The sequence below is a fragment of the Melanotaenia boesemani genome, chromosome 3 (assembly GCF_017639745.1).
Source record: "Melanotaenia boesemani isolate fMelBoe1 chromosome 3, fMelBoe1.pri, whole genome shotgun sequence".
NCBI lineage: Eukaryota > Metazoa > Chordata > Actinopteri > Atheriniformes > Melanotaeniidae > Melanotaenia > Melanotaenia boesemani.
Window position 1 is genome coordinate 4591211 of NC_055684.1, and position 10368 is coordinate 4601578.

The 10368-nt window shown below is 42.9% G+C and overlaps 1 long non-coding RNA gene across 1 annotated transcript; it reads left to right on the forward strand.

Moving 5' to 3' along the window:
• The first annotated feature begins 539 nt into the window (after window positions 1-539).
• Window positions 540-1320, forward strand: LOC121637477. Its single transcript, XR_006009855.1, has 2 exons — window positions 540-767; window positions 928-1320. It is a non-coding gene; the product is annotated as an uncharacterized LOC121637477 (long non-coding RNA).
• Window positions 1321-10368: the final 9048 nt, after the last annotated feature.

A 10368-nucleotide genomic window follows, 5' to 3' on the forward strand; every position in this document is an offset into this window, starting at 1 on the left:
AGCGATGTTTTGCTCCCAGCTTTAGCAATAAACACAACACAGCCCTTCTAGTTCCAGCAGACTTTCGTGTCTGCTTCACCACTGCTGGGTAAAGTGAACTAACCCTGCAAAATTCCAAAGGACGAGAAATATATTTATTTATTTTTTTAGCTGCTGTGTACATGCATGTATGTGTTTATACACTACCGTTCAAAAGTTTGGGGTCACTTCCCTATTGAATCCCATGGCAAAGTGACCCCAAACTTTTGAACGGTGGTGTATATATATATATATATATATATATATATATATACAGAGAGAGAGAGAGACTCACACACAGCCCTCAAATTTATTCATACCTGTCCATTCCTGACATTGTGAAACCCTTATGTATTTAATAAAATGGTGATCGAGCACCATCCCTGCAATATTATGAGCATTAACAACTTCTTACTTAATCAGACAAAGTTTGCTAGCTTTTTTTCTTTCAGATGATAACTTCGTGTTTTGTCCCCTTCTGGTTTAATCAAAATTAAAAGAAATGCAAATCCTTAATGTATCTATCCTTAACAGATTCAAAGATGGACTGGCGAGTCTTCAGTTTTTTGCTGCACTGCAGCAGCATTCCAGTGTTCTGGTCCCAGTCTTATGCTTCTCCGCCAAAGCCCTGACTGCTTCAGATGTGGAGAACATGTTCAAACCAGAGCTCAGCCCAGAAGGAAACAACAGTCGGGAGAAGGAGGGCAAAACACTTGGCTTTTGGGCAGATTATCTCCTTGATTCTTAAGGTTTGTATATACAGGATTTTGTTTTTTGTTTTCTTATTGAAAATGTGTTCATAAATTGTAGGTTTTAGTTTTAATGAAAAGAAAACAGATATAAGGAAATGAATTTTCATTAATAAGAGTAAAAAAAAAAAGCACTATAATTTAGACCACCTTTTTTCAGAGAAAGTGATGGCTGTGTCCCTGGAAGATCTGATGTTTGCCACAGGCCTGGCAGCACTTCCACCAGCAGGCATGACTCCACCTCCACACGTTCAGTTTTTAAGTGATTCGCCGTTTCCAGTTGCAAACACCTGTGCAAATACATTGAAGCTTCCTCTCTTGGGATCCTACAGTGTCTTTAAGGAAAATATGGACTTTGGAATACAAAATGCTCCAGGATTTGGATGTTTTTAAATGTTTATGGCTACAAGTGTCAGCTCAACTGCTGTTGACACTTCTTTTGCGAAGCTACCTTTGTAACACATTTGTAATAAGCAAATTAACAGTTTTGTTACACATTTAGCAATTTCTTGGTTCTGAGCTTGTGTGTACAATAAACAAATGTTAACACAAATGCTGTTTACAAAATTTTATTTAGAATGGCAAGTGTAAAGTTTTTCCTAATAGTTTAGATTGTACAAAAGGTTTGGTTTTATCCATACCTGTCACTGTATGTAGTGATGAATATGATCAATATCTCTTGTTAATTTGGCAACAAGGACAGGAAACACATAAAACTTAAAATGGGTTCAAGTTTTGGTCTAAAACCCAGATATGTCTTTCAGAGCTAAATACAGTTCTGAAGCTAATTCCTAGTCTTGTGGCTGCTGTAGTCCATTTTGCTGTGCAGCCTGTTGTAGGTATTCTTCAATGTTTGGATCACCACGCAGTCCATGTGCTTGCCTAGCTTCAGGGAACACATCCAGTTCCCTCTCCTCAACAGCAAATCCACAGTCCCTTGAACAGTATCTGCAAAATCAATTTGGAGTTGAGAATAAAACAAAGGGATTTTTAGCATTTATTACAAACAGTTTGAAAAGTCAGATTTGTTTGCTGTTAATAATAATAATAAGTTAATAGCAGTGACAGCTTATAAAACAGCCATATTTTACCCATGTGTACAATGATCAACATATCTTCCAGCTTAAGCTATAAAATGACCCTTTGCATTTTTGTATAATCCAAAAAGTTACTCCATTTTGTGAAGATGCAAATTACCTGTGAGGTAAGAGATGAAGTTCACTTGGAATCCACCAGGACATGATGTAAGTCTGCTTGGCCGCATCCTGTGTTTGTTCCAGAGGTCTTTGCATTCATCCAGGTGTTTCTGCAGAACACTAGTGAAGCAGAATCTTAGCAAGCATTGGTGTTCATGGCTTCCATTGAAGTTTCAAGAGTCACTCAGGTCTCCAAACAAGTCCATCCAAAACTGAGACCTGAAGATACATTAGATTCAAAGGAGCTTTATTCTTGTTCAATGTATGGTCATTTAAGAAATGTCTCCTCTATTCTATTTGAGGTCATATTTAAAATATGCTACAAATAAACAAACTAATGATTTTTACTTTTCCAGGCAGTACTCTTTACAATGAAACCACTCATTTTGACCAAGTAATTGCTAATGGTAAATAGTTCATTTAGGTAGCAAATACCATATGGAATGGCACAACATAACTCAGTAATGATCAGCTTCCATTGTAAATCTCTTCTACCAGTACAAATGTACCCACCTTCCTCTTCTGAGAAAAGACCACCATGACTCGATGAGCTGATTTCCTGTTGATGATCCATAACTGTGGCTTGATGACCCAGCATAATAGTCTGTGTGCACATGACCCAGGTACATTGTGTTGCTGCCATAGTGCCATTCTCCGTCCCAAGGTCTGTTCGTAGCCTCATTGGTATCACACCAAGACTCTTGACACAGTTAATATAATTGTGAGCAATGACACTCAGATTGTTGTTTGTTGTTCCACAAACAAGCCACATCATTCTTCTTGAAAATCCATCAATACAACCGGAAAGGGCCAAGCCAAAGGGCTTCAGTTTGTCGTAGCCATCTACATGTATGGGGGTATTTTTCTATCTTTAATCAAGAGCGCAATTGTTTGCTTTGAGAGCAAGATTTCTGGTTTTCACACTCAAATATCATCCCGCTCGCTCTCAAAACTCTGCTCTCACACTCAGAAAGTCCCTCTTGCTTTCAAATATATTGTTCTTCCTTTCGAAACTCTGCGCTCAGACTCGGTCTCTTTCCCTCACACTCAGACACTTTCTCTGCGCACTCAAAACTTCTGCTCTTGGATATTTTTTCCTCTCTCTTGGGTTGCAGAAAGAGCTGTCTGTCAAACCTCCTCCAGCCAACAGAATACGAGCTAATTCGAGCAAATCGTCCTCACCTTCTTCAGGGTGCGCTTGTTTTACTTGACACAGTGACTCCACATTCTTAGCCCACATTTTGTTTGAATATAAACTATTTAGTAGTGACTAATTATCATTTTATGTTTTGTATAACAGTTTCTCATTAATAAAACAAATAAGTTGTTTGTTGAGTTTTGAAAATAGCCCCGCCCCCTCTGACAGAAACGTAACATGTTGAGTTTTCTTTGCTAATCATTATTATTACACTGCACAATGTAGAAAACTATTAGAAAAAATCATCTACTTTTAGATTATATTTCATTTTCTAAGGTTCCTAATGTTCATTAAATCAAAAGAACAGCATTTGTCATTGTGTGTATTAAACACATTAAACATAATGACTTCATTTCATCACAGTGGACAGCAGCATTGTTTGTGTGTGTTGTGTTAATTTGCTGCTTTTTGTTAACTTTCTATCTCTAAATTAGATGTACTGAATATAATAGCCTCATACAGGAGGAGCTGAATGTTTCTGACCGCTGCCATGCACTAATATATATGTCCGCTGCACGTGACTTGAGAGTTGCAATGTAGTACAACAGTAAATAAGGCAACCCCTAAATCCCTGTGTAATTCCAACTCTGTATTTATCTTTACTGAATGATCTGTAATTATGTCTGTCTGTGGACGGTATGTCGGTGTGATTTCAGGATTATTTACATTTATATTAGGCCAATAAAGCTATTTTAGTCCTGCATTCTCCATCACCAACAGCTCTGATGTCTGAACATAAGCTACAGAAAGACTACTAACAGCTAGCAGGCAGCTAACGCTGAGTTTCTTCAGTGAGAAGATCTCAAACACACATCCAGCTAAGCTATAGGTTTTCCTGATTTACAGATTCAACTGGTCAAGTAAAACTCACAGAGTAACAAAGACATGAAGCAAAGGTAACTCGAACGTTCAGAGTAAAAGTAATAGCTCCATGAAAGAGCGACAGCATTATTAGGTGTTAGCTTTGAGTATTCAACATGGCCAGTATATAAATATCTAAATAATGTCCCAAATATTTACGTTCTTCTGGGCTGAAGTTAGACAGCCTCTGGAGGAATTTTCTGAAGAGGATCTCCAACCATCATTATGGCAAATTGCAATGTCCATGTACCAGTATGACCGAAGAATCCAGGTCCCGTCCCCAGCACTCTAAGACAACTTGTTCTCTGTTCCAGCTCCTGTTCAGAGAATTATTACTTATACAAAAACTAATGCTTAAAGAAAATGTTGCTGCAACAGAAAGATTTTATAGTGTTCGTGTTAAACATGAAAACTATCTGCCAGATGCTGTACGTGTACACCAGACCTCCGGGGTAGATGGTCCTCTCTCTGCAGAGGAAAGAGATACTGAATGTTTACAATGTTAAAACTTGCAAAGAAATCATGTATAAATACCAGAGATAAACATACTTTAAATCAAGTCCCCAGACGAACTACTGCAGCTCATATTGTGGCCGCCCAGGTGATGGTGTAGAATGCTGTTCACATAACAACGACATGAAAAAAAAAATAAATAAAAAAATCTGAGCATCCATGGCCTGCACATATATTTATCATACACATACCACATTTCCTTTTTAATAGCACAAACCCAGATTGGAATTTAATCTCTCATAAACATCACTCTTAAACCTTAAATTTCCTGCTACTTTCTGAAAGTCTTCAGTAAAAAGTGAGTGCTAGTGTCACTGCTTCAACAGAGGTTATTTTACCTTGTTAATTCTTATCATTTTTAAATAGCAACACTATCACTTCATGGCCAAAAACAAAAGAAATAACACTAATAATCCAATTTATTTATAGAGCACTTCAAACACAAAAATATGGCCAAAGTGATAAACAATAAAACAGAAAATCATTTACAAAATATGTAACCTATAAATACACTAAAACACAGGCCAAAACCACCACCAAGAAATGATAAAATGACCAAAAACAACAAAACCTTTACATAAAAGCATCACCTCACCTGGTGTTAACACCCAAAGAAAATTAGAGGGTTTAAGAGGATTTTTTAAGACAGACAGCAACGAGGTCTTTTTTATATTTGATTCCACAGCTTTGATGCTCTCACAGTGAAAGCCCTGTCCCGATAATACTGGTATGCACTCAATAAATCAAAAACGTGTCACCCTGAGAAGCTGGTCGCTAGCTGTTAGCATGGTAGCTAGCTGTTAGCATAGCATTCAGTTTACTTACAAACAGTAGAGGAGAAGCAAAGTATCAGGGCAGACTTCTCTGCCACTAGCACATAAGAAATATTTCTCTGAAGATAACAAACACACCAAACGTCTTTATAAATTACACCAATCATAATTTAAATGAACTTGAAATTTAAAATAAAAAAAAAAACTGTTTCTCCTGGAGGAAACTCATACAGGTTTTCCCTGTCTTACAAGGTTAGCATGCCTGACATCCCATCTTTTTCAACCTTATTAAGCAGCAAACATGGCATTTACACCGTTTTGGGACAGAATATAAATGCTGTTTGAATTAAAAAGCAAAGAAAGAAGCCCTTGTTTTAAAGCCTTAACTAAACCATTATTCTCCTCAGCTAAGGATAAAAATTACCGGATAACAAGCAAGCTTTAAAACCTATTCAACATAAACCAATCCCTAACAAAAACTCAAACTATTAACTTGTAACACATCGTGACTATATTGCGAAACTTACCATTTAAAACTTTTAAGTCCAAATGCAGAATTTATCTCCTTCTCAATCTGTTGTTTTCACTCTGAAGAAAAGTCTTCCCGCACTGTTTGAAATGACTTCGACAGGTGTCGTGCCGAAAAAACACCCCTGCCGTGAAAAGCACCCCACTCACGCAAAACACAGAAGCCTCTCGGAATGTCAGCTGTTAATATTAAATAGCCTATTTTATGTGTTAATGGACATGTTGCAAGCTACAACAGCTACAATCCCCTTCATTTCCAAAAAAGATCTAAATGACATTTTCCAGACTGATGAGTGACTGTTGTGATTTCGTACGTGTGTGTGCAATTGTTAATAACTGAGTCAAACATTTTATCACCAAGGCATTACAGTGGTAGAACCCAATGACTACACTAGCTTACAGGTTTTTAAAATGATGCAATATGCTATGGTGAACACCGCAAACACCCCATTTAGACTTTATTTATTTTACATATAATTGAGGTAGATCCTTTGCATCCCTGCATTTTTAATAAAAAATGTTAAAATGCCTTTAATAACTCTTATTAGACAAAATCACAGTTTAAAGTATTACATTTAAATAAACGTTAACTATTAACCTAATTAACCTATTACTTGTTTGGATAGGCCAACATCAGATGACATCATGGGAACAATTGACATCCATTAAGGCCAATATCGGAAAGTTCACTGCACTGCAATGGATCCCTTACTTTATAAATGTATTTTTGACTCTATCGCCAAAAAAGAATACCCTGCTGACATTTCAAAAAAAGCGAAAAGTGAAGTTCGACGAAAGGCATCGAAGTTTGTAATTGAAGGTGAGATAATAATTTCCTTTAAACCAAAATACCTGAAGCATGCATTCATGTAGGTGTAAGAGTGTGGGCGCGAGTGTGACGTCTTAAGGATGCGACGTTGTTTTTGTTGTTGGTGATTGCAGGAAAAAAGTGGGAAATGAACGGAGTGTGTTGTCCAGCTCCAAAATAGTGTATGTTCCCGGATTTTTGTCCATAAAAGAGTAACTTTAGAAGCCCCGTACAACTCGCAACGCTACATTGGTGGCAGCGGTAACTGGAGTGAGTCCTGGCTTTTGGAGCAGTTTTCTCTTTTGACAATTACTGAACTTTCTAGTCGGTCCTGCTAGCCGGCTAGCTATACACGTGTGGATTGGAGCGGCATGTTTAGAGTGAAGCGTGACAGTATGGACTGGGACATGGATGAGGATTATTTCGGAGGTACTGCTACATGGACTGATGGTGTGAGTGGCCTGAGAGTTGAGCTCCCTCCGCCGTTTCGTGGAGACGGTGAGAAACCGTTTGCTACGTGGGTAAAGCAATTTGAGGCCGCGGTCCGTGCCCAGACGAGGGGGACTAGAGGTGGGAAGTATGCTGCTGTCTTGGGGAATCTGCTACCTACGAGGCTGGATGGCGCGGCTTTCCTGTTGTGGGACAGTCTGCCGCCGGATGTCCAATGTGACTATGAACGAGTGAAAGAGAGGTTGAAGGACGCCTTTGGACAAAAACAGTTCCTCTTATACTTCCAGACATGCATCTCTGCACGTCCCCATCAGCCGAACGAGAGTTTGGAGGTTTATGCAGCTGACATCTCTAGGCTTGTGGCTGAGGCTTTTCCTGACTATGACAGAGCTGCCAGGGATGGTGAGACTTTTAGATGTTTTCTTGCTGGGCTCGACCCTGCCCTCCAGGCTAAGTGCCACGAGCAGGGGGCGACTGACGTGGAGGAGGCATTGACTATAGCAGGCCGCTGTGAACGGGCCAGACAGGCTCTGAAGGCTGGGTTGCCCTTCTCCAACCCACATCCTGCTGTTGTGGCCGCCCTCAATCCAGCGCCGCCTAGTGTCGTGGACTGTAATGCTGACGCCACGGAGAAGCTTGTTCACGCTGTGGAGAGACTCACCTCACGGATGGACAATTTACAAACAGAGGTGAGGGATTTGAGAGCACAAGCCCGTGGGACTGAGTGTGGTGGTCGTGGCTCCCCTTTTCCTGGGACTCATCAGCGGAGCCTGGGGGAGCGCAGAGAGCAACGGCATGCCTATCACTGCGATTGTGGTGGGTTTGGATGCAGGTCTGCCTCCAGAGACTTCCGGACGGATGTCCACACGAGAGACACAGTGATGTCCCCACAACGCAGGCTTCAGGGCGGTTACAGCGACGCAGAATGGTTTCCACGAGAGCGGGGGACCCGCGACACCGCTGCTGGCTTCTCGCCACGCTGGCTGGATGGCAAGGATCCTAGGGGGCCATACTTTGCGGAGGAATGTCAGCCGCGGCGGGGAGTGAGGTTTCTATCTCCTTCTCGCCGATCCCCATCACCATCCCCACACAGACAGGAGCGGGGAAACTTCCAGTAGCTGGCATCGAGACCCGGATGCCAGTGTCTCCACCACAGGGTCACAATGACAACTCTGCGGTGACTCAAAACCCACAGAGGGACTGTTCGGTGGGTGAGTCCCAGGCCACAGCCTATGTTAAAGGACTGGTAGAGAGCATTGATGTGACTGTGTTGATTGACTCTGGCTCTAATGTTTCTTTGATTTCTGAGGAGTTCAGAATGTCCGTTCCAGCTTTACGTAAACGTGTTTTGAATACACAGTATATGTATGCACGTGCGGTGAATGGACAGTTACTGGACACGTTAGGTACTGTGGTCCTTCCAATACAGTTGGGGGGCAGGTCTTACGAACAAACCGTACATGTTGTGCGGGGGGCCACACAGACTATTTTGCTGGGTTTTGATTTCATGCGGCAGACTCATGCAGTTTTGGATGTGGGTCGTGGGCTTCTCTGCATTGGTGATGTTAACATTCCTCTCTTGCAGGTTACAGATTTTATTCCAAAATGTTGTAACATCTCTATGTCTCCTGATGCTACTGTTCCGCCCTTCAGTGAAACGATTGTCCCTGTTCAGGTGGAGCCCTCCCGTAGTGCGGGCCCAATTATTGACTCTTACCTGGGCTATTTAGAGCCTTAAGTGTGTGACAGCATGGGCCTGGTGGTTGCACGCACCGTGGCACCAGTGAGGAATGGATGCACTGTGGCACGGCTGCTCAACCCAACCAACCAGGAGCTGCGACTGCGCCCGGGCTCTCACCTGGGTGTATTTCATCATGTGAATGAATGTGACACACTCACCCGTGCCGAGACTTTTGGCTCTTCACAGGTGGATGCCCCCTTACCTGATGTGACTGATTGTCTGCTGTCTGATGATCAGAGGCAGCAGCTGCAAGCCTTGCTGGGGAAGCATCAGGGGGTGTTCAGCCCGGCATGGGGTGGAACAGGCAACACTGCTCTGATCAAGCACCGCATTCAAACTGGTGGACATCCCCCAATAAAGCAACGGGCCTACCGCACTTCCCCCGACAAGCGGAGGGAAATAAACAGGCAAGTACAGCGCCTTTTGGAGGATGGCATCATTGAGGAGAGCTGCAGCCCTTGGTCCTCTCCTGTGGTTCTTGTGAGGAAGAAGGATAATACATGGAAATTTTGTGTGGACTATAGGGGTCTTAATGCTGTGACAATAAAGGACTCCCACCCGCTGCCGCGGGTTGATGATACACTGGACGCCCTAGCAGGGGCCACCTGGTTCAGCACCCTGGACTTTTCTGACGGTTACTGGCAGGTGGAGGTGGCGCCGAAGGACCACGAAAAGACTGCGTTCACCACTGGGCAGGGCCTCTACCAGTTCAGATCCATGCCCATGGGGCTCACAAATGCGCCGGCGACATTCCAGCGGGTTATGGAGCTGGTGTTAAAGGGGCTGCCGTGGCACATCTGCATGGTATATCTTGACGATTTATTGATTTACAGCAGGTCATTCGGGGACCATCTTTCGGCTCTGGGGGAGGTCTTCACCCGAATTGGAGCAGCGGGGCTGCGGCTGAATGCCAGGAAGTGCCACCTGGCCCGAGACCATGTGGTGTTCCTTGGGCACATCATCTCTGCTGAGGGGCTTCGCCCGGACCCCAAAAACACAAGCAAGGTCTGCTACTGAGGTGCGTGCCTTCCTGGGTCTCTGTTCCTGCTATAGAAGGTTTGTAAGGAGTTTTGCCCAGCGAGCATTTCAGTGGACTGCAGATTGCCAGGGGACGTTTGAGTTCCTGCGGGATGCCCTCTGTGCAGAACCCATTATGAGTCACCCAGACTTCACCCACCCTTTCATGCTATACACCGACGCTTCCCAGGTGGCTGTGGGGGCAGTGTTAGCACAGGATGTTGATGGTCTAGAAAGGGTGGTGGCTTATGCCAGTCATTCCCTCACAACAGCTGAACGACGATGGTCTACATATGACAGGGAGCTGTGGGCGATAGTGTGGGCTGTTCGTCATTTCAGACACTATTTGGGTCTTCGCCCATTCACCATTGTTACTGATCACCGGCCGTTGTTGGGCCTACGACGGCTTCCCATTGACAATGACAGAACGGGGCACCGCAGCCACTGGGCCCTGGAACTGGACCCTTATCATCAAACTTTATTACAGACTCGTAGTCCAAAACAACACACAACACA